The sequence below is a fragment of the Phyllobates terribilis genome, unplaced genomic scaffold, assembly GCF_046119375.1.
Source record: "Phyllobates terribilis strain yellow unplaced genomic scaffold, ASM4611937v1 Scaffold_2__4_contigs__length_985480577, whole genome shotgun sequence".
Lineage (NCBI taxonomy): Eukaryota > Metazoa > Chordata > Amphibia > Anura > Dendrobatidae > Phyllobates > Phyllobates terribilis.
In genome coordinates, this window is record NW_027362762.1 from 475,331,345 (window position 1) to 475,358,490 (window position 27,146).

Here is a 27,146-nt window from a genome sequence, read left to right on the forward strand (position 1 = left end):
GGCCAGCAGGGATTGGCAGCAGCGCTTACGCGTCAGAACACCAGATGAATTTCACTTATTAGCGATTTGCATCACACATTGAATTCATGAAGTCAAACCTGTTTTTAATAACTAGTCAAAGAACAGCCAGCATTCTTCCTCTACACAAACGGCACACAGACTTCGTATTTCTAACATTTATCATTCGGGAGTAGCATGTAATCCACAAATGGATTTACATTTTTTTACAGAAAAAAATAAAGTATATCTAATATGGTGGTATAGATTTAATACATGTGAGGGCTGCTATGCCCTCCGTTCATTAACCCCTTCCTTCCAACCTAACAAATTACTGTTAATGACACAGTCACCCTGTCAGTAGACCGCTAATGTGTTGCTGTCATTTCACACAAAACCCGTTGAGAATGATGGTCTTGCTGTCCTCACCACACAGATTTAACCCCTTCCCAAAGCAGCCAATTCCCATTTTCGTTTTTTTCCCTTTCTTCCTCCCAGAGCCATAACTTTTTATTTTTCGGTCCACTTAGACATAGGAGGGCATGTCTTTTCGCAGGACGAGTTGGACTTTTGAATGACACCATTCATTTTACCACATAGTGTTACTGGAAAACAGCAAACAAATTCCATATGCGGTAAAATTGTGAAAACACACAATGCTGACTTTTTTTTGAAGAATTATTTTTACGGCGTACTCTGTGTAGTAAAAATGACCATGCAATATGATTCATCAGTATGATTGCAGTGACACCAAACATGTCCAGTTTTTTGTTTGTTGTTGTTTTTTTTTTTAGTTGAAGAAAAAAAATCTGCTTAAAAAAAAATTTTTTTTTTTAGACCCCTCAAAGAACTTCTCTAGATGTGTGGTGAGCACCATGAATCCCCAGGTGCTTCTCAGAAGTTTATAACGTAGAGCCGTGAAGATAAAAAAAAAATAAAAATCAAACTCTTTTCACAAAAATGTCAGCTTTGCACTGGCACAAGTCAGATAGATAGTGCACTGCACACAATCTCTCTAACTTCCTGATGCCTGGTGACCCGGATGTAGTCATGAGGATATCGGGTCACCATGGCAACATTCGGGACCCCGCGCACACAGTGCGGGGTCTGCGATCCAAGGTAAGAGGGGGGCCGCCGGGTGTCAGCTGATTTTAACAGCTGACACCTGGTACTATGTGCCAGGAGCGGTCCCGCACCGCTACCGGTACATTAACCTCCGGAAATGCTACGATAGACTTCGATCCTCTGTGTAGGCGCGATCGATGAGGCGTAATAATACGTACCTGGTCAATAAAAGTCCAGGGCACAAGTATGTATTATTACGCCCTGCGTCAGAATTGGGTTAAAGGGGTTTTCCCATCTCCAAGATCCTATCCCAACATGTAGTGGGTGTAATAATAATAATATTAGCAAATACCTCCAATTAGAAATGTAGTATAGATTTTCTGATTCGCTATGTGTCTTTCCTCATGTGCAGGCATTGCAGGACCTTAGGTATCCATGGTTACGTCCACTAGCTGTCACTACATCAGTGGTCGTAACCATAGATACCTAAGGTCCTGAAATGCCTGCACATGAGGAAAAAGACATACATAGCGAATCAGAAAACAATACTACATTTCTAATTGGAGGTTACTGCTACTACATATTGGGATAGGATCTTGGAGATGGGGAAACCACTTTAATCAGCGTTCTGCCAGCATTATAGATGCTGGTAGTTATTATCCCTCACTTCCCAGTATGCATTGCCTTATGGCTTGCCCGAACATAACTCATGTTATGGCTAGATATACTGTTTGACAGACAGAAGAACATGAGCAAATACAGAAAGACTAAACAGTCTTGATGTCCCTCCTGCTAGAAACAGGTTACACTTGACAGGCTGCAAAACAGATTTTGTTACTTACGTTGAAAAGCCTCAGCCTTTATTAGGTTTTTTTTTTCTGTAGTGTGACAGCATCCAAGCGTTAGGTGTTTTGGTGTGATTTTTCAGGGTCCCATCTGTACAACTAGTCACCCAATCCCCTTGGTTCCCGGCAGCTATTAAAAGTATGTTTTCCTCCGAAACGCCACAGCGTTTCAAATACAAACATTCATGGCTGAGATACTACAGCCAGTGGCCGATACATGCTGCCCAAACCATGAAAAAAAAAAAAGAAAGAAAGAAAAAATGTGTTTTTCTGAAAAACGCTGCAGGAATGGATATGCGGCAGATTTTAAATGGCTTCAAATCTAAAAGTAAAAAAATAAGCAACGTGTGCATGAGATTTCATTCACTTAGCAGGGACAGTAAAATGCTGCTTTTTCAAGGAAAAAAGAGCGGAAAAATGAGATGTGTGAACATACCAATGGCTAGTTTCCCATGATGAGTACTTGGTGCATTTTTGATGTTGCAAACTGTCTGTACCTATTCGGTAAATTCGGTTACTTGTGTTTTTTTTCATCGCACTTTTGAAGCTATGGCTTTGGTCTCTTTTTAGTATGTTATGTTATAAATTAAGCTGCTTTGTTTTTGATACTTCTGCCATTTCACTTTGACAAAACTAAGGATACAGTCATGTATCTTACATGAGTCTTTAGTGAGTTTAACTCGGAAGCACAATGAAAACCCATGTGGGGTTTTTACCTGCGGATTCTTCGTATCTAATGCAATTGTATGGGAAAAATCTGCACAAAAGTCTCAGCGCACTCACAGGAGAAATTGAAATGTTGTGGATTTCAAACATGCAGAGCATGTCAGTTAGGGCTGCGCACATTATAATAAAAAAAAAAGCAGAGTGAGTGGAGATTTCTATAAATCCTGTCCACTTTGCTGGAACTGTTAGACATTTTCTTCAGCAGACCCTCGCCTGTCATGACAATCCATCGGAACCCCACGATCGCATCACAATGCGCGTACAATGAGGTTTACCCTACAGCGGGCATTACATGCCGCTGTCACAGGTTAACAGTCATGGGTGGAACTCCACTCTACCTACAGCTGTTATAGGCAGATGATGGCTAAATAACACAACCATCATCTGCCAGGAAAGATACAGGCTTGGCTTATAAGCCTGTATTAACCGCTTCCCGACCACCCACTGTACAAAAACGGGTGCGGTGCAGAGCGACAGCTCTGACAGGGGACATCATCGGGACCTGATTGGATCAGGTCGCAATGATGTTAACCCTTTGCCATCTTCTAGATGACGCGATCTATAGTGATCGCGGCATTTAGAAGATAGTGAGAGGAGAGGGGGTCGTCCACTTACTTCTCCGACGGCCCCCTGATGTCTGAGAGGACCGGCCGTTGTCATGGCAGCCAGAGGTCACATGACCGCCTCCGGGTCTGCCATGTACGATGTCCTGCTAGACTCAGCCTGCAGCTGAAGTCTAGCAGGAGACACTGACAATGTAAAACTGTCAGCAGAGCTGTCATGCAATGCAATACATGTCTATTGCATTGCATGAGAACAGTGACTAGAAAAATAAAAATTAATGTCCCATACAGGGACTAAGCAAAAATGTAAAAAAAAAAAAAAATCTAAAAAATGTTTTCAAACTGTTAAAAAAAAATAATCACAAAATAAATAAAAATAAATAAAATATTAAACCAATAAATCCGTATATTTATGCAAAAACAAAAAAAGTACACATATTTGGATCGCCTCGTCCGAAACAACCCGATCTATAAGGCTGTGTGCCCACAATGCGTTTTTAATGCGTTTCTGCAGCTGCAGAAACGCATTAAAAACGCATGGTAGAAGGCCTGCCATGTTCCCCAATGATAATCCGCATGTGCTGTGCACATGCTGCGGAAATTTCCGCTGCGGATTATCATTGCGGGAAAAAAACGCAGCACTACCAATTATTTTGTGGAAGAGCTGCGTTTTCACCGCCATTGACTTGCATTAGAACGCGCCAATTCTGCAAGACTGCATCTGTACTTGCGTAATTGGCGCGTTCTAATGTGCGGATGGTACCCGGGTGTAGAGGAGAGGAAAGTCTCATCCACACCCAGGTACCATTAAAAAAGCTGTAAAAAAAAAAAAAAAAGAAAAAAAAAAGAAGAATAAAATAAAAAATAAATGTATATTTACCTTCTGGCGGCCCGCGCTGCGCTCCTCCTTGCTTCCCGGTGGATTGAAGGACCTGCGCTGACGTCAGAGTCATGTGACGGGTCACGCGACGCTGATGTCGGCAGGTCTTTCAATCCACCGCTGTCGGCAAGGGAGAAAGGAGTGTAAAGCAGGACACCGGGGGCCATTGGAGGGTAAGTATACATTTATTTTTTTATTTTTAACCACTCTCTCGGGTCACACTATATAAATCCATGCCGTTTGCATGGATTTATACAGTGTGACCTAGTTGTCACAAGCACTTTCCAAGTGATGCTAATCGCTTGGAAAGCGCTTGTCAATCCGCATGCGGAAATGTCAGTGAATAACGCTCCATTTCCGCATGTCCCTGGCAGGAAAACGCATGTACAATCCGCGTGTACAATCCGCATGCGTTTTTTTTCTGCCAGGGAGATGCAGAAACGCTCAGGAAAAAATCCTGAGCATTCCTGCATCGTGGGCACATAGCCTAAAACTGTCACACTAATTAACTCCTTCTGTGCACACCGTAAAAAAAAAAAAACGGAGCAAAAAAAAGCATTTTCATCATATCGCCAAACAAAAAGTGGAATAAAAGGCGATCAAAAAGCAAAATGGAAATAAAAATTGTACCGCTGAAAACATCTTGTGCCGCAAAAAAAAAAAAAAAAGCCGCCATACAGCTCCATCAGCCGAAAAATAAAAAAGTTATAGCTCTCAGAATAAAGCGATGTCAAAAAATATTTTTTCTATAAAAATTGTTGTGTAAAAGCGCCAAAACATTAAAAAAAATACGGTAAGTGTAGCATCGCTGTAAACGTACTGACCCGAAGAATACACTGTGTTCCAAATTATTATGCAAATAATATTTTCTTAGATTTTCCCAAATTACCTATAGGAATTGCAGTCATTGTAATTTTCCAGGCAAATAACTATTAGAGTACAATTGAAAGGTTTTTGTACAAACTGCCTATGATAACAGTATATTTTTTAAAAAATAAAAAACTCAAAACTGCACTCAAAATGCATGTTCCAAATTATTATGCACAGCAAAGTTTTCAACCTTTTCATTTTAATAAAGAACAAAAAAATGGTCATTTTTGAAATTATAAGCATTAGCAGGTTATTACAAACTGAAATCAAACAGTTTTGAACTCAAAACTTTATTCTAGGTGATGTTACATTTGCACATAGGACCCCTTGTTCGAAAGGAGCTTCTGAACTCTCTCGTCCATTGAATTTGTCAGGTTTTGGATGGTTTCTGCTTCAATTGTTTTGCATGAGGACAGAATACCCTCCTAGAGCTGTTGCTTAGATGTGAACTGCCTCCCGCCATCAGAGACACTCCTTTTGATGATGCTCCAGAGGTTCTCAATGGGGTTGAGGTCAGGGGAGCATGGGTGCCACACCATAAGTTTGTCCCCTTTTATGCCCATAGCAGCCAGAGATGCAGATGTGTTATGTGCAGCATGAGACGGGGCATTATCATGCATGAAAATGATCTTGCTGCGGAATGCACGGTTCTTCTTCTTGAACCAAGGAAGGAAGTGCTGTTTGAGAAACTCCACATACATTATGGAGTTCATCTTTACCCCTTCAGGGATCCTAAAAGGGCCGACAATCTCTCTCCCCATGATTCCAGCCCAAAACATTACTCCACCTCCTGCTTGTTAGCGCCGTAGCCGTGTTTGCATGGGGTGTCCATCAACCAGCCATCCTCCACTCCATCCATCTGGACCATCGAGATCATTTATAGCTCTCAAAATATGATGATGCAAAAACTAGATTTTGCAAATATAAAGCGTCTTTTAGTGTGTGACAGCTGTCAATCATAAAAACCCGATATAAATCTGGTATCGCTGTAATAGCACCGACCCGAACAATAAAGTAATCTCATCACTTATACCGCACGAGGAACGGCGCAAAAAATAAATAAAACCACTTCTTCACCTGCTACTGATTTGTTTATTATGTCTCCCAAAGATCGCAGTATGGCTCTGCTCACATTTATCCTGTGCTCTGCGCTGAGCACTTACACCAGAGTTTCCGTGTAAATCTCTGAAATCCGTGATTCAGACGGAACCCATGATGGAAGATTCCCTGTAATGAGAAATTGCACAACAAATTTCATGGTGCAATTTCTCCTGTTACCCTTATGATAATGCAAAATTAATTTTTTTGTGGGAAAAATGTGAAAATGTTATTTTTACGGCTCAATATTATAAACTTCTGTGAAGCACCTGAGGGTGCAAGGTGCTCACCACACATCTAGATAAGTTCCCTAAAGGGTCTAGTTTCCAAAATGGTGTCACTTGTGGGGGGTTTCCACTGTTTAGTCACATCAGGGGCTCCCCAAATGCAACATGGCGTCCGCTAATTATTTAAGCAAATTTTACATTCAAAAAGTCAAATGGTGCTCCTTCCCTTCCGAACCCTGCCGTGCGCCAAAACAGTGGTTTTCCCCCACATATGGGGTATCGGCTTACTCAGGAGAAATTGCACAACAAATTTCATGCTGCAATTTCTCCTGTTACCCTTATGATAATGCAAAATTAAGGGATGAAAAATGTTTTTATGGGAAAAATGTGAAAATTTTATTTTTACAGCTCAATATTATAAACTTCTGTGAAGAACCTTGGGGTTCAAGGTGCTCACCACACATCTAGATAAGATCCCTAAGGGGTCTAGTTTCCAAAATGGTGTCACTTGTGGGGGGTTTCCACTGTTTAGGCACATCAGGGGCTCCCCAAACGCAACATGGCATCCGCTAATTATTCAAGCAAATTTTACATTCAAAAAATCAAATGGCGCTCCTTCCCTTCCGAACCCTGCAGTGCGCCCAAACAGTGGTTTTCCCTCACATATGGAGTATCAGCGTGCTCAGGAGAAAATTGCACTACAAACTGTGTAGTCCATTTTTTCCTGTTACCTCTGTGAAAATATAAAAATTGTGTCTAAAGTAACATTTTTGTGAAAAAAAGTTAAATGTTCATTGTTTTCTTCCACATTCCAAAAATTCCTGTGAAGCACCTGAAGGATTAATAAACTTCTTGAATGTGGTTTTGAGCACCTTGAGGGGTGTAGTTTTTAGAATGGTGTCACTTTTGCGTATTTTATGTCATAAACGCCCCTCAAAGTCACTTCAAATAAGATGTGGTCCCTAAAAAAATGTTTTTGCAAATTTTGTTGGAAAAATGAGAAAACACTGGTCAACTTTTAACCCTTATAGCTTCCTAACAAAAAAAAAAAATGTTGGTTCCAAAATTGTGCTGATGTAAAGTAGACATGTGGGAAATGTTATTTATTAACTCTTTTGTGTGACATATCTCTCTGATTTAAGGGCATGAAAATTCAAAGCTTGAAAATTGCAAAATTTTCAAAATTTTCGCCAAATTTCTGTTTTTTTTCACAAATAAACGCAAGTGATATCGAAGAAATTTTACCACTATCATGAAGTACAATATGTCACGAAAAAACAATCTCAAAATCAGGGGGATCCGTTGAAGCGTTCCAGAGTAATTACTTCATAAAGTGACAGTGGTCAGAATTGCAAAAATTGGCCTGGTCACAAAGGCGAAAACAGGCTCTGGCGCGAAGTGGTTAAAGACAGGTAGCCAGAATTCGACATATCACTACGTAATAGGTTGGAGAAAGAAAAGGGTAAAAATCCTTTTACAAACTTCATACGGTTATAATGGCAGATAATTATTATGAATAAATAAATACTTAAAAAATAAAAAAAACAGCTGATTTTCCTGACAAACCATATAAAGCTTGTAAAATGTTATTTATTCATTGGAATTAGTTGTGATATGGCAGAGGTATCAATTACTGCATCTCACAGTCCTCATGATCCTTCAACAAGGCCTATTTTCACAACTGCTCCAGTCAACAGATTATGGAAACTATAAAAGATACAAGTGTTTCAGTAGGTTTACAAGCTCTTATAAAAGGGTGTCATTAGTATTTAGGCTCTACCATGTCTACCAACACATAAGAGATACAGGAAAAACAATATAAAGTGTCTAAAATAAATAGTGAGTGCTAACAAAATATGTAATTATCACTTTGGGGTTTTGTATATTTTCATAATAGGTTTTCTTATTTACATGATTGCCTTTCAATATACAAAGAAAAAAAAGTGATAGCCTATCGAATTTTATGTCAAATTTAAAAAAAAAAGAAAAAAAAGTGTAACGCATGACATTCTTTACGGTCTACCAAGCACCACCCAAGTCAGGTAGTAATAGTTTAGAGGAGGATTGGCTAAGAGGGCAGGGTTTACATTAATCTCAGTCTACCTCACCCACACTAAAATATCTCTTACAGTAAAAACTAGACTTGTATGATCCTGCAGGCAAAAGGCACACCTATATTCTCTGGAAATATGAAAATGTTCAGCTAAGAATATCTCTTTGCCTTTCTTTAAGAGCAGACGTGACTCAGAAGGATGACAAGCAGAATGTTACAAAATTGCACTTAAATACCATCCAGAGAAGGAGGCGATGCAGTAGTTACCAGATGCTCCCGTCATGGTTGATTGTATGGATGGCTTTAGGAAGCAAGTGAACAGACATGTGTAAAGTCAATCTACCTAAATGTTTGGAGAATAGGGAATAGCCAATCTGTCATGATTATAGCAAGATCAGTTTATGATGATGTCAGTTCGGCTCACACCAACATGTCTAGGGCAATATTAACAGAGGTCCAGAAAGCAAAAATCTATGCAAGATGCATGGACAATTCTTGTATGGGGTGTCAGTATTTTGATGGGGTGTACTTAGAGGGTACAGTACAGTCCATCTCATTTAATGTTATGGCCATAGAAAATGGGTTGAAAATGGCTAACCCTATAGAAGCCTTATCTATGTGTAGTCAGAATATAGTAAGTGGACTTCCCTAATCAAGCGGTGTGCAATAGTCAAGCCAAGCGGCGTACACCTCTTTTCACTGTGCATGCATAGAGAGACCTGGCACGATTTGGCAAAGACTGGTATAGCCAGAATGGCCAGGGGACATTAATTTAAAGAAAACCGGTCATCAGGTTTTTACTATCCCATCTGAGATTAGGATAATGTAGAGACAAAGATCCTGATTCCAGTGATGTGTCACTTACTTGGCTGCTGGCTATCATTCTGATAAATACAGGTAATGGAGAAACATGGGTTAATTCTGCACGGCCATGTAGAAAGTATGAGGGATGCCAATCCGAGTGTAAGTGTTTTATTTAGTCGACTAAATAAACCACTTACACTCAGACTGGTATCCCTCATACTTTCTACTTGGCCGCGCAGAACTAACCCATTTGTTTCTCCATTACCTGCATTTTCATCCCCTCGTGGGTCTGCAGCAGCCTAAGCGTTATTAGTGGTTGTGTGCACACAACCCGACCAGGTGAGCACTATCAAATTATTTTCTCAATATTGTTACCCAGATAAGACCCTATTTTTGCACGGTGTCTTTCCAGTTCTCCCTTTGCATGGATCATTCTGATGAAAGCACAGTTTTCTCGGCGCAGATCTAGCAGCTCTCTGAATGCGGAGCTCTGTATAACCTCACCCACACCACTGATTGTCAGTTTTCTAGGTACACTGTGCATAGGCAGACATTTGCCAACCTGTGGTAGAGATGGGGTTATACACAGCTCATGAATATGGAGGATTACATGGCAGCAGGTTTACTGATCCTCTAGTTATAATCTGCTGATAAAGCAGGGATTTTAGCAAAACTACAGCAAGTAGCCCAGTATATGACACATGGCGGGAATTAGGGCTAAATCATACTGACTAAGTGGAAAAAACCTGCTGGCAGATTCCTTAAAAACTTGTAAGAGTAGGATTGAAGACAAGACTAAATCACTTTAAAGGATAGTAACAAACCCCTGTGTCATCAGCAGTAATTTCCACACAGTGCAAACAATTTTATACGGGTCACATTTATAAATCTATTCCTGTCCGGTATAATACTATGGTGGCGGGTAAGGGCCACTCAAGTCAGACTTCTTATACAGAAGATTTTACAAAAGTTCTAAAATTCTGTTCTGAATATACAATATACCCTTAATTCTGCATTGATTTTTTTGTTCCATGTATGTATACAGGGTCATCAAAACATCATCCACATGTATTATAAATTGCTCAGAATTTTTAGTATGGAATCAGCACAGAAAATTCAATGTAATGAATTTGATGTAAAGAGTTTTAATGCCTGAATTTATTGTCAACTGTAGTTGAGCAGCTTTGCCATTTTAATGCCATCATTCTGTGCCAATCCAGTTATGATCTCAAATTTGGGTAGAGAACTTGATTTAGCGAAAAAAATATTATTTTTTTTTCTTTTTACTCAACTCACTCAATATTGAAATTTTAACACCAAAAAGTAATGTTATGCAAATCGAGATGTAGCATGTTGCAAATGATCAGGATTTGAAGCACCTAGCTCCAATCTGTGACATGTGGAAGTGGCATAAAAGTCAGACTGAGAAATTTTTCTTCCAACCACGTGAAGCATCAATAAAAAAAAAAAAAAAAAAAAAAAATCAAATCCAGTTTTGTGGGGTGGCTTCTGTTAGTCGACATGCCAGTTATCGCCGCTTATGGCAAACTGAAAGGGACAGACTTCTTGAACAGCAAGACCTTGGTTTATTACGCCAGTAGACCGCAACGCACATAGGCCAAGATGTCAGCACTGCTCATCATTGTGTGTGCCTGCGGTAGGGAGATCAACGATGAACTGGAACAACAGTAAAAGGTGCAGAGGCGAACCTCTGCATAGTGATCTAATCTGTACTGCCATTGATATTGGACATCACATACCAAGTCTAAAGCATCAAACAGTCTACATACACCATCAAAAGGTGTTCAGACAATAATGGGCACCAGCCGAAGGTCAAGTTACAGGTGTTCCATTATCCTCACATCACCGCTCTCAAAGGCCTTCATGGTGCAGAGTAAGATGGCAATGGAAGCCTATCCTCTTCAACAAGAAGTCCTACTTTTGTCTTGGATGCAATGATAGCCAGAGATTGGTATGGCGACAACATGGGCAACACCATGAAGAGACTGCCACACTGGTGCTACTCCCACCAGGATTATGGTGTGAGGAGACAATATATGGTAGCTGGACACTTCTAGTCTTCATTCTAGGTGTACTAACAGCTTGGCGTTACATTGCGTCGATCGTGGAACAACTAATTCTCCAAAAGATCTCAGGAGCCAGATTTCAACAAGAAAAAGCCAGGTACTGCGAGAATCTCCGGAGTTATCTACCCTCAAGCATGTCTGGGACATCATTAGTTGGCCATTGCACATTGAGCTGCCATCAGCAGATCCTGACGATCTGCTCAAGTGCGTTCATCGTGACAGAAATTTCCTCAGACAACCACCAACACGGCATGGCATGCCATCAATGAGGTGCGTGTATTTGTGTGTGTGGCGCTCATACTCTATGTTGAATAAATTGGGAGGTTTTGAAAATTTGTTTCCAATTTTCCATCATTTGCATGTCAGTAACAGTAGCATATCTATCCATTTTGTGATTTCAATGTTGAGGAGTGTATGAACATAACTGGAAATCTATCTAAAATGGTTTTGAATGCATTAATGGTAAAGCTTTACTTTTATAAGAAGAAAAAAAAAATGAAAATAATCATAGAACTTATACTCTGGAAACCCATTTGTACTCAATCATGTAGATGTTATGGATTACAGAATATGAATTAACTAGCTAGCTGCTGTTGCCTTAATGTTTCTTCGTGGTACTTAAAAAAACAAAACAAACAAAAAAAAAAAAACAGGCAATAATTATATAGATATTTAACCCCTTTAAAGCCCATGACGTACTAATATGCCTCTGTGTCCTGGGACTTAAGAGCCTGACCCGTATTAGTACGTCATCGTGATCGCGCGCGCACACAGGCTGTGCGTGCGCGATCGCCGCCGGGTGTCAGCTGATTGTCACAGCTGACACCCGATACTATGTGCAGGGAGCGGTTCCAGCACCGCTCCCGGCACATTAACCCCCTCAATGCTGCGATCGAAGTCGATCGCAGCATTGCGGTGGCTAAGGGGAGGTGATCGCAATACTCACCTCCTCTTCCGGCCTCCAGCGCTGTCTGCCGTGGCTTCCCGGGTGTTGCCATGTCGACCCGATGTCGTCATGACAACATCCGGGTCACCAGACAGCAGGAAGACTGTTTGGTCATGCGCAGTGCATGACCAAACAATCTTCTCACTGTGCAGAGCTGACAGCCTGCATGGCACAGGGATGGTGCTCCATTCCTGTGCTATGCAGGCGATCAGAATAAAAAAAAGTGAAAGTCCCAGAGTGGGACAAAGTAAAAAAAACTTTCAGAAAGTGAAAAAAAAAAAAAATTTTTTGTAAAAATATAAAAAAAATAATCCACCAAAAATAAAATGTACCCATCAATAAATATTCTGAAAAAAAACCCAACAAAACAATAAAACTACACATATTTAGTATCGCCGCGTCCATAACGACCTGACCTATAAAACTGTCCCACTAGTTAACACCTTCAGTGAACACTGTAAAAAAATAAAATAAAAAAGGAAGCAAAAAACAATGCTTTATCATCATACAGCCAAACAAAAAATGGAATAACACGCGATCAAAAAGACGAATATAAATAAAAATGGTACCGCCGAAAACGTCATCTTGTCCCGCAAAAAACAAGCCGCCATATAGCTCCATCATCCGAAAAATCAAAAAGTTATAGCTCTCAGAATAAAGTGATGCAAAAAAAATTTTTTTTTCTATAAAATAGCTTTTGTGTAAAAGCGCCAAAACATAGAAAAACAATATAAATGTGGTACCGCTGTAAACGTACTGACCCAAAGAATAAAGCTGCCTTATCAATTTGACCACACGTGCAGTAGAATAAAGAAATTTAAAAAAAAAAACAATTCCTAAATTGTTGGTTTTTGTTTATTCTGCCTCCCAAAAGCTGGAATAGAAAGCGATCAAAAAATGTCACGTGCCTGAAAATGGCACCAATAAAAACGTCAACTCATCCCGCAAAAAACAAGCCGTCACATGACTCTGTCGGACAAAATATGGAAAAATTATAGCTCTCAAAATATGGCGATGCAAAAAATAGATTTTACAAAATATGTGTCTTTTAGTGTGTGACCGCTGTCGATCATAAAAACTTGATATGATTCTGGTATCTCTGTAGTCGCACCGACCCGAAGAATAAGGTCGTCTAATCACTTATACCGCACTAGGAACGGCGTAAAAAATAAACTCTAGGGCTGGGGTTGGGGTTAGGGTTGTGCTAATGTTAGGGTTGTTTTTTTTTTTCTTCAAAAGTTAAAAAAAAAAAAAAAAAAAAAAGATGACAATATGGCAACTAGTGTTGAACGCAAGTGCTCACTACTTGAGTTTGCATCGGATGCTCGGGTATGCATTGAGTATCGCGGGTGCTCGAGCCTCCGCCCCATATGCTTCGCGGATTGCCTGCCATGCACAAGCGATCCCCGCATGGTTTTTTTGGGGTGTCTAATAACCGTGAAACATGCGGGCGGGGACTCGAGCATTTCACTTGAGCACCCATGATACATGGTGCATACCTGAGTACCCGATGCAAACTCAAGTAGCGAGCACTTGCGCTCAAGACTAATGACAACTTATTCAATATGATGACCTAATGTTATCAAATTCTGTGTCGTACCTCTGGGTTCAAAATGTTCACTATACCCCTTGATAAAATCCTTGAGGGGTGTAGTTTCCAAAATGGGGTCACTTGTGCGGGGTTTCAACTATTTAGGCACATCAGGGGCTCTCCAAACGCGACATGGCGTCCACTCTCGATTCCAGCCAATTTTGCGTTCAAAAAGTCACACAGTTCTCATTCCCTTCTGAACTCTGCCGTGCGCCCAAACACTGTATTTTCCCCACATATGGGGTATTGGCGTACACAGGAGAAATTGCACAAAAGTTTTTGGGGTCCATTTTCTCCTCTTACCCTTGTGAAAATAAAAAAATTGGGGCTAAAACATAATTTTTATGGAAAAGATCCTAGTTACTTACCGGTAACGGGATTTTACAGAGCCCATGACAGCACCACCTGAGAGAGGGTATCCGCCCACCAAGGACAGGAACCTACTGAATAAAAAGGCGGTACCTCTCCTCCGCATCAGTTTTTTGTTTCAGAGCATGAGAGGGCCTCCGAAGACAGGTTAATACATAACCACCACCTCAACATATGTACTAAACACCTTAAAAAAAGTGCACACCACAGTGATAAAGGGGAGGGAATTAATAGGGTGCTGTCATGGGCTCTGTAAAATCCCGTTACAGGTAAGTAACTAGGATCTTTTCCCCTTCTCCCATGACAGCACCACCTGAGAGATTTATAGAGATTAAATACCAGAGGGAGGGATCACCGCTTGCAACACCCTTCTACCAAAGGACAGATCAGTAGAAGAGGAAAGGTCAAGACGGTAATGTTTGTAAAATGTAGCAGGGGATGACCAAGTTGCCGCCTTACATATAATGTCGATGGGCACATCCGCCTTCTCAGCCCAGGAAGCAGCTACCGCTCTGGTGGAATGGGCCTTCAGGTTCTCAGGAACCGGCAGATTGCTAGAAGAGTAGGCTAAGGTAATAGTATCCCTGACCCATCTAGCTATGGTCCCCCTTGTAACCTTAAGTCCTTTCCTAGCCCCCTGAAAGGATATAAATAAAGCGTCACTCTTTCTCCAGGCTTTTGTCACTTCCAAATACTGGACTAACACCCTCCTAACATCTAAGGTGTGAAGCTTATATTCCTCAGAATCCCTAGGATTAGGATAGAAGGAAGGGAGAGTGATTACTTGAGTCCTATGGAACTTGGAGGCTACCTTTGGAAGATAGGCCGGGTCTGGTCTTAAGATTACTCTATCCATACATACTTGAGTGAATGGATGGTTAATGGATAGTGCGTGTAAGTCACTGACTCTACGAGCTGATGTCAGGGCCACCAATAGCGCAGTCTTTAAAGTTAAGATTTTTTCTGAAACCTTCTCTAAGGGCTCGAAGGGAGGTTTGGTTAATGCTTCCAGAACTAAATTAAGGTCCCAAGGAGGCATTCTTGGAACAGGAATAGGTCTGGATCTATGACAGGCTTTAATAAATCTAATGATCCATCTATTTGCTGCCAAGTCATAATTATACAGTGCCCCCAGAGCAGATACCTGTACCTTAAGAGTACTGGTGGCTAGTCCCATGTTTAACCCCTTCTGGAGGAATTCTAGTATGGCCTCAATAGGAACCCTCCCTTTGGCAGACTGACCCGAGGTAGACAAGAACTTAGCCCAGGTTCTACCATAGATTCTAGTTGTTATGGGCTTTCTACTTGCTAGAAGGGTAGTAACAAGATCTGGAGAAAACCCCCTTTGCGTCAATAGCGACCTCTCAAAATCCAAGCCGTCAAATGCAGGCCCGCTCTTTGGGGATGACAGACTGGGCCCTGCCTGAGGAGATCCGGGATGTCCGGAAGAACCCATGGATCTGCTTGGGACATTCTCTTCATCCAAGTGAACCATGGTCTCTTGGGCCAGAACGGGGCGATCAATATAACCCTCGCCCGTTCCTCTCGGATCTTCCTCAGGATAGTAGGGATCAGTACTAAAGTGGGAAAGGCATAAGCTAGAGTGAAATCCCACTGAATCTGCAGCGCGTCCACCGCAAACGCCCCCTCTTTTGGATTCAGGGAGCAAAAGGTTTCGGTCTTCCGATTGTGTCTGTTTGCAAATAGATCTATCTGGGGCTGTCCCCACCGATCCACAATCTGCTGAAAAACGGCTGGATTCAACTCCCACTCTCCTTGTTTCAAGATGTGACGACTCAAGAAATCGGCCTTTATGTTCTCTTCCCCTTTTATATGCAGTGCCGAGAGCGTAACCAGCCGACTCTCGGCAAAACTGAAGATCTGATCCGCTATTAACATCAGAGGGAGAGACCTGGTACCCCCCTGATGGTTGATGTAGGCGACTGTTGATCTGTTGTCTGACATTATCCTGACGTGAGGACCCTAAAGAACAGAACTGAATTCTTTTAGCGCGTTTCTGGCTGCCAACAGCTCTTTCATGTTGGAAGAGAGGCTTGTCTCGCTGTCCGACCAGAGGCCTTGTACAGAACGATCCCTTAGGTGAGCTCCCCAACCTTCCGCACTTGCGTCTGTTGTAATTGTATCCGACACCTGGAAGGTCCAAGGAACCCCCAAAGATAGGTTGACCGGAGATGTCCACCAGTCCAGGGAGTTGATCACAACATCTGGAAGAGATATTTTCCCATTCAGGCGACCTTTGAGCCGCCTGTCCGCTGCCAGAATCTCCTGTTGAAGACACCTGGAATGGTGCTGGGCCCACTGAACCGCCGGAATGCAAGACGTCATTGTACCCAACAGAGACATTGCACTCCTCAGGGTGATGGTCGGATTGCTGACAATCTGAGATGTTAGGGATCTGATCTTCAGTTTCTTTTCCTCTGGCAGAAGACAGGTTTGGTTTTCCGAGTCCAGAATGAGACCCAGGAAAGACTGAACCCTCTTTGGTTCCAGCCTTGACTTCTCCAGATTTAACAGCCAACCTAGGCGTCTTAGACTGGCCATGACGTCCGCCAGGGCTAGAGCACAGAGTTGACTTGATCTGCCCACTACTAAGAAGTCGTCCAGATAAGGGATGACTAAAATATCTCTTTCCCTCAAGTGCGCTGTGACCTCCAGAATGATTTTTGTGAAGACTCTCGGCGCCATGGAAATGCCAAAGGGAAGAGCTGCGAACTGAAAATGCCTTACGTGCCTGCCGAATTGTACAGCTACTCTTAGAAACTGTTGATGATCTGGCAAAATCGGGACGTGGTAGTAGGCGTCCTTCAGATCGAGGACGCACATAAAACAGTCCGGAAATAACATCTTTATGGCTGATTTTATTGTTTCCATCTTGAAAGGCCTGTAGATTAAATGGTCGTTCAGTCTTTTTAAGTTCGCAATGGTCCTGAAGGAGCCGTCCGGCTTCTTTATTAGGAAGAGGGTCGAATAGAATCCTCTTCCTTGCTCGGGTACAGGTGTTTCCACCAGAACTCCTTTCCTGAGCAGAAAGAGAACTTCCTGCTGTAAGGCTATCTGTTCCACTAAACCTCTGGGGGCTGATATTTTGACAGTGTTCTTGGGCCTGCTCTTGAACTCTAGTGTGAGCCCCCTCCTGATTATCCCTAAGATCCAAGAATTGGATGAAATTTTCTTCCAGGCCGGCAGGAAGTGGGACAATCTTCCTCCCACCTGGGGGGAACTGTCACTTAGGGGCTTTCTTATTCTCGGAGGAGGGACCCCCAAACATGAAGCCTCTGCTATACGGCTTTCGGTCTTTCCAGCTACCTTGGTCTCTGGGAGCTTTACTGCGGCTGTATTTTCTCTTCCGAAAGGAACTGTTAAATCGGGAACCAGACACCGTGGGAAATCCATGTTTTTTGTCTGCGGCTTTATCTAGGATGTCATCTAGACCTTTGCCGAACAAGAAGTCCCCTTCACAAGGGATTGAGCACAGTTTAGACTTTGACTGCACATCTCCTGGCCAGCTCTTGAGCCATAGCGCCCTACGGGCTGCATTAGAGAGGTTTGCAGACCGGGCAGCCAGCCTAACTGAATCTGCCGATGCATCTGCCAGGAATGCAGCCGCTCCCTGCACAAGAGGAAGGTCTGATAGAATTTTCTCCCTAGACACATTCCCCCTGATCTGGTCTTCCAATTGTTGAAGCCAGATCATCATAGATCTAGCAGTGCAGGTCGCTGCTACTGCCGGTTTAAGGGCCCCTGCTGACGACTCCCAGGTTTGCTTAAGGAAGGACTCCGCTTTTTTATCCAGCGGGTCTTTTAAGGCTCCTAAATCCTCAAAGGGCAGAGTGGATTTTTTTGAAGATTTTGAAATGGCCACGTCAATCTTAGGGGTTTTGTCCCATTTAGCCGCATCCTCATCCTCAAAGGGGTACCTCCGCTTGGAGGATGACGGCAGCTGACCCTTCCTATCCGGTTTCTTCCATTCCCTTTCTATCAGAGATTTAATCCTGTCATTGACCGGGAATGAGCGTCTCCTCCTTTGGTCTAAGCCCCCGAACATAACATCCTGGACTGTTCTGGGCACTTTGGTATCGGTAATACCCATAGTCCCTCTGACGGCTTTAACTAGTCTCTCAGTATTATCAACCGAAAAACAAGGTCTGCCCCCCCCATTATCATCCGAAGACTCCGATGACGATGAGGAGTGATTAGAGGAGGAAGGCAGTTCTCTCGTAAAACGGGACTCCACTGATTCCTCTGATTCTGAAGAAACTAGTTTTCGCTTCTTCTTTTTGAGTGAGGTTAAGCCTCTTAAAGACTCTCTGACCTCTGTCTGGATTAGATCCTTTAATTCTAAAGAAAACCTGGGGGACTCCTCTGCAATGGTTTTCTGAATACAGTCTGAGCATAGGTTTTTGGCATAGGAGGTGGGAAGACCGATTTTGCATAAAGCACACTCCCTGTTTTTATTTTTAGCACTACACTTCTTCGCCTCCGGAGGCGGTGGTTGCCGTTCACATGAGGGCTCCCATCTGGCGGAGGTGGACTGACGAAGTCTTTTCTGACCAGTCTTGCCGGAACTCGTACGCCCCTCACTGCTATGACTTTGTCGATGGGAAGATTCCCGTTCCATTTGTTTGAGCTGCTTGCGCTGCTTTGATGGCTGTGGCTGCTGCTGTACTTCCTGTGGCGGTGACAGCTGCTGCCCAGGTGACTGCGGTTCCTCATTCATCATGGCGGGGATGCAGACACCGCCATCCTGATTGCTCCCCATCCTTAAAAGCAGTAGGGCTCCACCTCCTTTAGGCTCCTCCCCTTCCGGCAGCGTGCTCATCTCTCTTTTTCCTTTCTTTTTTTTTTTTTTTTTTTAATTTTAGCCAGCTGGCGCGCTACCCGCAGATCCACCTGCCTCTGCGCAGCCCAGCGGCACCCGGCGCGCTTGCAGCGGGATGACAGCTTCCCACCCGCGCATGCGCAGACCCGGTTTCCGGCGCACTCCGTGATAGGGCGCGTCAGCACCCCGCGCGTGCGCAGCCCGGACTTCCGGCGCGCTCCGTCACAGGGTGCGACGCGACCCCCACGTGCGCAGCCCGGAAGACCTGCCGGCCGGCGCGCTCAGTTCATCTTTGCGAGGCGCAGACCCGGCCGCAGGCCCCGGCGCACGCGGGGAGGCATCCGAAGGAAAACAGCACCTCCTCCCCACACGCAGACCCGGGCAGCAGCCAGACGGGCTGGGAACAGGGACCATCTGCTGCTTCCACGGCCTCCAGGCCGCACCGTCCATAATCCAGGTAAATGAGGTACCACCTGGTGAGGCTCCCATCAGGGACAGGAACCAAAACTGATGCGGAGGAGAGGTACCGCCTTTTTATTCAGTAGGTTCCTGTCCTTGGTGGGCGGATACCCTCTCTCAGGTGGTGCTGTCATGGGAGAAGGGGAAAAAGTTAGATTTTTTTATTTTCACGGCTCCATGTTATAAACTTCTGTAAAGGACTTGGGGGTTCAAGGTGCTCACCACACATCTAGATAAGTTCCCTGAGGGGTCTAGTTTCCAAAATGGTGTCACTTGTGGGGAGTTTCCACTGTTTAGGCACATCAGGGGCACATCCTCTAATTATTCAAGCAAATTTTACAATCAAAAAGTCAAATGGCGCTCTTTCCCTTCCGAACCCTGCCGTGCGCCCAAACAGTGGTTTTACCCCACATATGGGGTATCTGCTAACTCAGGAGAAATTGCACAACAAACTGAATAGTGCAATTTCTTTGGTTACCCTTATGAAAATGCAAAAGTGGGGGCTGAAAAACATTTTTGTGGGAAAAATGTGAAAATGTTATTTTTACGGCTCAATGTTATAAACTTCTGTGAAGCACCTGGGGGTTCAAGGTGCTCACCACACATCTAGATAAGTTCCCTAAGGGGTCTAGTTTCCAAAATAGTGTCACTTGTGGGGGGTTTCCACTGTTTAGGTACATCAGGGGCTCTCCAAACGCAACATGGCGTCCACTAATTATTCAAGCAAATTTTACATTCAAAAAGTCAAATGGCGCTCCTTCCCTTCCGAACCCTGACGTGCGCCCAAACAGTGGTTTTCCCCCACATATGGGGTATCTGCTTACTCAGGAGAAACTGCACAACAAATTTTGGGGTCCATTTTTTCCTGTTACCCCTGTGAAAATAAAAAAAATTGGGTCTAAAGTAACATTTTTGTGAAAAAAAGTTAAATGTTCATTTTCTTCTTCCATTTTCCAAAAATTCCTGTGAAGCACCTGAAGGGTTAATAAAGTTCTTGAATGTGGTTTTGAGCACCTTGAGGGGTGCAGTTTTTAGAATGGTGTCACTTTTGGGTATTTTCTGTCATAAAGACCCCTCAAAGTTACTTTAATTATGATGTGGTCCCTAAAAAAATGGTTTTGTAAATTTTGTTGGAAAAATGAGAAATCGCTGGTCAACTTTTAACCCTTATAGCTTCCCAATAAAAAAAAAAATTTTGGTTCCAAAATTGTGCTGATGTAAAGTAGACATGTGGGAAATGTTATTTATTAACTATTTTGTGTGACATATCTCTCTGATTTAAGGGCACAAAAATTAAAATTTTGAAAATTGCAAAATTTTCTAATTTTTCGCCAAATTTCCGATTTTTTCACAAATAAACGCAAGTGATATCGAAGAAATTTTACCACAATCATGAAGTACAATATGTCACAAAAAAACAATCTCAGAATCAGGGGGATCCGTTGAAGCGTTCCAGAGTAATTACCTAATAAAGTGACAGTGGTCAGAATTGTAAAAATTGGCCTGGTCATTAACCACTTCGCGCCAGAGCCTGTTTTTGCCTTCGTGACCGGGCCAATTTTTTCAATTCTGACCACTGCCAGTTTATGAAGTAATTACCCTGGAACGCTTCAACGTATTCCCCTGATTCTGAGATTGTTTTTTCGTGACATATTGTACTTCATGATAGTGGTAAAATTTCTTCGATATCACTTGCGTTTATTTGTGAAAAAATCGGAAATTTGGCGAAAATTTTGAAAATTTTGCAATTTTCAAACTTTGAATTTTCATGCCCTTAAATCAGAGAGTTATGTCACACAAAATAGTTAATAAATAACATTTCCCACATGTCTACTTTACATCAGCACAATTTTGGAACCCAAATTTTTTTTTGTTAGGGAGCTATAAGGGTTAAAAGTTGACCAGCGATTTCTCATTTTTCCAACAAAATTTACAAAACCATTTTTTTAGGGGCCACATCACATTTGAAGTCACTTTGAGGGGTCTTTATGACAGAAAATACCCAAAAGTGACACCATTCTAAAAACTGCACCCCTCAAGGTGCTCAAAACCACATTCAAGAACTTTATTAACCCTTCAGGTGATTCACAGGAATTTTTGGAATGTGGAAGAAAAAAATTAACATTTAACTTTTTTCACAAAAATGTTACTTTAGACCCAATTTTTTTATTTTCACAGGGGTAACATGAAAAAATGGACCCCAAATTTTTTTGTGCAATTTCTCTTGAGCGTGCTGATACCCCATATGTGAGGGAAAACCACTGTTTGGGCTCACTGCATGGCTCGGAAGGGAAGGAGCGCCATTAGACTTTTTGAATGTAAAATTTGTCTGAATAATTAGCGGACGCCATGTTGCGTTTGGAGAGCTCCTGATGTGACTAAACAGTGGAAACCCCCCACAAGTGACACCATTTTGGAAACTAGACCCCTTAGGGAACGTATCTAGATGTGTGGTGAGCACCTTGAACCCCAAGGTGCTTCACAGAAGTTTATAATATTGAGCTGTAAAAATAAAATTTTCACATTTTTCCCACAAAACCGTTTTTCATCCCTTAATTTTGCATTATCATAAGGGTAACAGGAAAAATTGCACCATGAAATTTGTTGTGCAATTTCTCCTGAACACGCTGATACCCCATATGTGGAGGCAAATTACTGTTTGGGCACATGGCAGGGTTTGAAAGGGAAGGAGCGCCATTTGACTTTTTGAATGTAAAATTTGTTTGAATAATTAGCGGACGCCGTGTCACATTTGGGGAGCCCCTAATGTGCCTAAACAGTGGAAACCCCCCACAAGTGCCACCATTTTGGAAACTATACCCCTTAGGGAACTTATCTAGATGTGTGGTGAGCACCTTGCACCCCCAGCTGCTTCACAGAAGTTTATAATATTGAGCCGTAAAAATAAAATTTTCACATTTTTCCCATAAAAAATGTTTTTCATTCCCTAATTTTGCATTATCATAAGGGTAACAGGATAAATTGCACCATGAAATTTGTTGTACAATTTCTCCTGAGTACGCCGATACCCCATATGTGGGGAAAACCACTGCTTTGGTGTACGGCAGGGTTCGGAAGAGAAAGAAGCGCTATGTTGGCTGGGATAGGCAGCAGACACCATGTCACATTTGAAGAGTCGCTGACATGCCAAAACAGCAGAAACCCCCACAAGTGACCCCATTTTGTAAACTACACCTCTCAAGGAATTCATCTAGGGAAGTAGTGAGCATTTTTTAATTTTTAAATTTATACCATTGGGCAGTGAAAAAAGCATAATTATATTTTTACCACAAAAAAATGTTTTACCCTCAGATTTTACATTTTCACACAGGGCAATGGGTAAAAATGGTGCCGAAAGGTGTCACACAATTTCTTCTAAAAGTGTCAATACCCCATATGTGGCTGTATCGTACCACTTAGCCATACGGTGAGATTTGAGGGGGAAGGAGCGCTATTTGACAATTGGAGAACAAATTATTGTAGAATAGGCATTTGGATTTGGGAGCACAAAATTTTCTGAATTTCTTTTGGGGGGCAAGGACCATTTTGCTTTTCCAGAGCCTTTCTGCTACCAGTAACTTGGAAGTCCCTTATATTTTTAACAGATGATGGACCTGAGTGGGGACTAGCTTTTTTTGAGGACTGAGTTGAAGCTTTTATTGGGAACATTTTACGTAACATTTATCCGGCGCTCTAGGCTGAGCACTTACATCGGGGTTTCCATCTAATTTTCCAAGTGATTTAATTCAGATGAAACCCCTGCAGGATCCATTCACTGTAATGAGGCAGCAGAGTTACTCTGGACTCCGTCTGGCCTCTGTTTAGTGGTGTCCTTTTTTTCAGAAGTGCACAAAACTGTGGCCAACCGCACTTTTATGCACGCCTAAAACAAATGACACCGTGGGATCCCAGGCTAGACGGCATCCACAGTGGCCTATATCTGCCTCATTACAGGGAATCTTCCATCATGGGTTCTGGCTGAATCACGTATTTCAGAGATTTACACGGAAACTCTGGTGTAAGTGCTCAGCGCAGAGCACAGGATAAATGTGAGCAGAGCCTTACTGGGATCTTTGGGAGACATAATAAACAAATCAGTAGCAGGTGAATAATATTTGTTTTATTTATTTCTTATGTCGTTCCTAGTGTGATATAACTGATTAGATTACTTTATTCTTCGGGTCGGTGCGATTACAGAGATACCAGATTTATATTGGGTTTTTATGACTGACAGCTGTCACACACTAAAATACGCTTTTTTTGCAAAATCTAGTTTTTGCATCACCATATTTTGAGAGCTATAATTTTTCCATATTTCGGCCGATAGAGTCATGTGATGGCTTGTTTTTTGCGGGACGAGTTGAAATTTTTATTGGAACCATTTTTGGGCACGTGACATTTTTTGATCGCTTTCTATTCCGTTTTTTGGGAGGTAAAGTTAACAAAAACAAACACTTCAGGAATTGTTTTTTGAGTTTTTTTTTATGCCGTTCTGCGTGTGGTAAAAGTGATCAGGCAGCGTTATTCTTCGGGTCAGTACGTTTACAGCGATACTACACTTACTGTATTTTTTTCATGTTTTGGCGCTTTTACACAATAAAACAATTTTATAGAAAAAAAAATTTTTTTTTTGCATTGCTTTATTCTGAGCGCTATAACTTTTTTATTTTTTGGCTGATGGAGCTGTATGGCAGCTTTTTTTTGCGGAACAAGATGACGTTTTCAGTGGTACCATTTTTATTTCTATTCTGCTTTTTGATCGCATTTTTTTCCACTTTTTGTTTGGCGATATGATCAAAAAGCATATTTTTTTGCTTCGTTTTTTATTTATTTTTATTACGGTGTGCACAGAAGGAGTTAATTAGTGTGACAGTTTTATAGCTCGGGTTGTTTCGGACGCGGCGATACCAAATATGTGTACTTTTTTTGGTTTTGTAATAATTTACGGATTTATTGGTTTAATATTTTATTTATTTATTTTTATTTATTTTGTGATTTTTTTTTTTTTAATAGTTTAAAAACTTTTTTTTTACATTTTTACTTAGTCCCTGTATGGGACATTAATTTTTATTTTTCTGATCACTGATCTCATGTAATACACATATATTACATTATATGAGATCTTCACTGACTGTTTCAGTCAGAGTCTCCTGTCTGACTTCAGCTACATACAGGCTGAAGTCAGACAGGAAGGACACCATATATGGCAGAGCTGGAGGCGGTCATGTGACCTCCAGCTGCCATAGCAACCCCAGGTCCTCAAACGAAACGGAGGTCTTCGGAAGTAAGTAAGACGACCCCCTCTCTTCCTGCTGTCTCCTATATGCCGTGATCACTATAGATCACAGCATATAGAAGACAGCAAAGGGTTAACATCACTGGGACCTGATCTAATCAGGTCCCGATGATGTACCCTGTCAGAGCTAACGCTCTGCACCGGAATCGCAGTGCTTGAAGGACCCTGGGGGTCCTGAGCACTGCGAGACCACCCACCGTTTTTAAACGTCGGCACTGCACAGAGCCCGGCAAGCGCCGACGTTTATCTACAGTGGGCGGTCAGGAACCGGTTAACGAGCAAACCACCTTGGGTTGTAAAGGGGTTAATATCACTTCCTTATTCCAAATCAAAACTAAAGAAGAAAAAAAATACATATTTGGTATAGCTGGGTGCCTAAAAGTCTGAGGACTGAAAATAAAAATGAAATTAAGGAATTATCTTAAAAAGGTAAATGGAAAAATGGAATAAAAAAAAAACAAAGTAAGATATCAAAATGTTGTACTGTATGTACATCAATAAAACGGTCACCTCGCCTCCGAAAAAAGCCCTAACCATTCCATTGACAAAAAAAAAAATAAAAAGAAAGAAAAAAATGGAAACAAGAAAATGTATTTAAAGCAATAAAATATATTTAAAGAAGAAAAAAAAAAAAAAAAGGCTGGAGCCGGTTGTCATGTGACTACAAGTATGTGATTTGTATACTTAGGGCCGCAATCTGACCAGATGGGTTTGGCATTGCTCAGTACACTTACGTTCATGTGCCGACTGGAAGGGCATGGCCTTGCTCAATGCATGTATGCAAATCACATACTTTGGTCACGTGCCCACCGCCCCTGGCACCAGAGAATCCTCGCAGCATGCAGCGCATGCGCTGTGAGGATTCACGAGTCTGCAGTCCCATAGGGTACAAGTCCGCAGTCACTCTAAGGCCGGACAACCCCTATATGATACCCCTAGGCTAGACTCACACGCAGCATTTTTGCAGCTTTTTTTTCTGCAGTAACAGCAAAAGCCGTGAGGATTTAGAAATCTCATGCACACACATGTTTTTCTCCAGACTGAATTTGAGCATTGAAGCGTTTTCAAATCTGCAGATATCAATTCTTGTATTTTTTCCCCCCATAGAAAGCAATGAGAGTGCAAAAATGCTGCAAAAAGATTTTGCTGCATTTTTGGTGACTAAAACTAACTTTATTAACAAGTACTGTAGACAAATTACATATGTAATCCACATCAAAAACTCAATTTTTTTTTTTTTACTGCCAAGAGAGCAGGTTTTGGATGGCAAAAAAAATATAAAAATGCTGCATGTGAACATGGCCTTAATCTGACCTCATGGTGGTCAGCTGATCACAAGCAGTGCTACTGCTGGGACACAACTTTATGTACTCCCAGTGATAACCTATCCAAATGTTGTAATTACTGACACAGAGCTGGGTTATGGGTGATGCTGTGCCTTGAAAAAGCTGAAGGGTCAATGCACAGAATAGCGCAATCCCATAGTTGTCAGCATCAGCAAGTGCATCAATTAAATGGGTCTTCTGGGAACATTTTATTTATTTTTTCTTAAATGGAATCTGTCGTCACCACATTTGCCCTATCTAAACTATTAATATGGACATACAGGTTATAGACTGCTGAGGAGTGTGATCCCTGTATGCCTCATATCAGATGCCTTGCTGCTGACAAATCATCTTTTATCACTCAATATAAAGGACGTCTTCCAGGCTACCTGCCTGTCCGTTCTTAGTCAAAGTAAAAAAGTCCTGGATAACCCCTTTAAGCTCTGTAATACATGTTTTTATTTCCATGCATTGGGATCATTACACACTGTTTTCTAATTCAAAACATGGAGAAATCTCCATAACTTTTAACTACTTTACAGAAAACAACAAATGAACATTGGGCTGTTCTAAGAAATAGTGTCTGCATTTGTCTTTATAAACTCACAGTATGTACTTTTTTTTTTTGAGGCTGTAGCATTCCTGTGAATCACTAACCTAATATTTAGTTGTATAACCACAGTTTTTTAGAACTGCTTCACATCTATGTTGCATAGAGTCAACCAACTTCTTGCACCTGTCAACTGTTATTCCAGCCCAGGAAGCTTTGGCTACATCCCACAATTTTTTGGCATTTGCTGGCTTTGTCTCAGAAACGGCTTTTTTTATGTCACCCCACAAGTGTTCTATCGGATTAAGGTCCGGGGATTGGGCTGGCCACGCCATAACCTCAATTTTGCTGGACTGGAACCAAGATTTTGCTTGTTTACTGGTGTGTTTAGAGTCGTTGACTTGTTGAAACACACATTTCAAGGGCATATCCTCTTCAGCGCAAGGTAATATGACCAAGTATTTTAATATATGCAAACTGGTCCATGATCCCAGGTATGCAGTCTTACCATAGTAAGAGAAACATGCCCATATCATGATGCTTGCACCACCATGC

At 41.9% G+C, this 27,146-nt stretch overlaps 1 protein-coding gene across 3 annotated transcripts in view; it reads right to left on the reverse strand.

Moving 5' to 3' along the window:
* LUZP1 (leucine zipper protein 1) overlaps positions 1–27,146 on the reverse strand; it is a 95,712-nt gene that overhangs the window by 21,787 nt on the left and 46,779 nt on the right. The gene's annotated exons all lie outside the window — the stretch shown is intronic.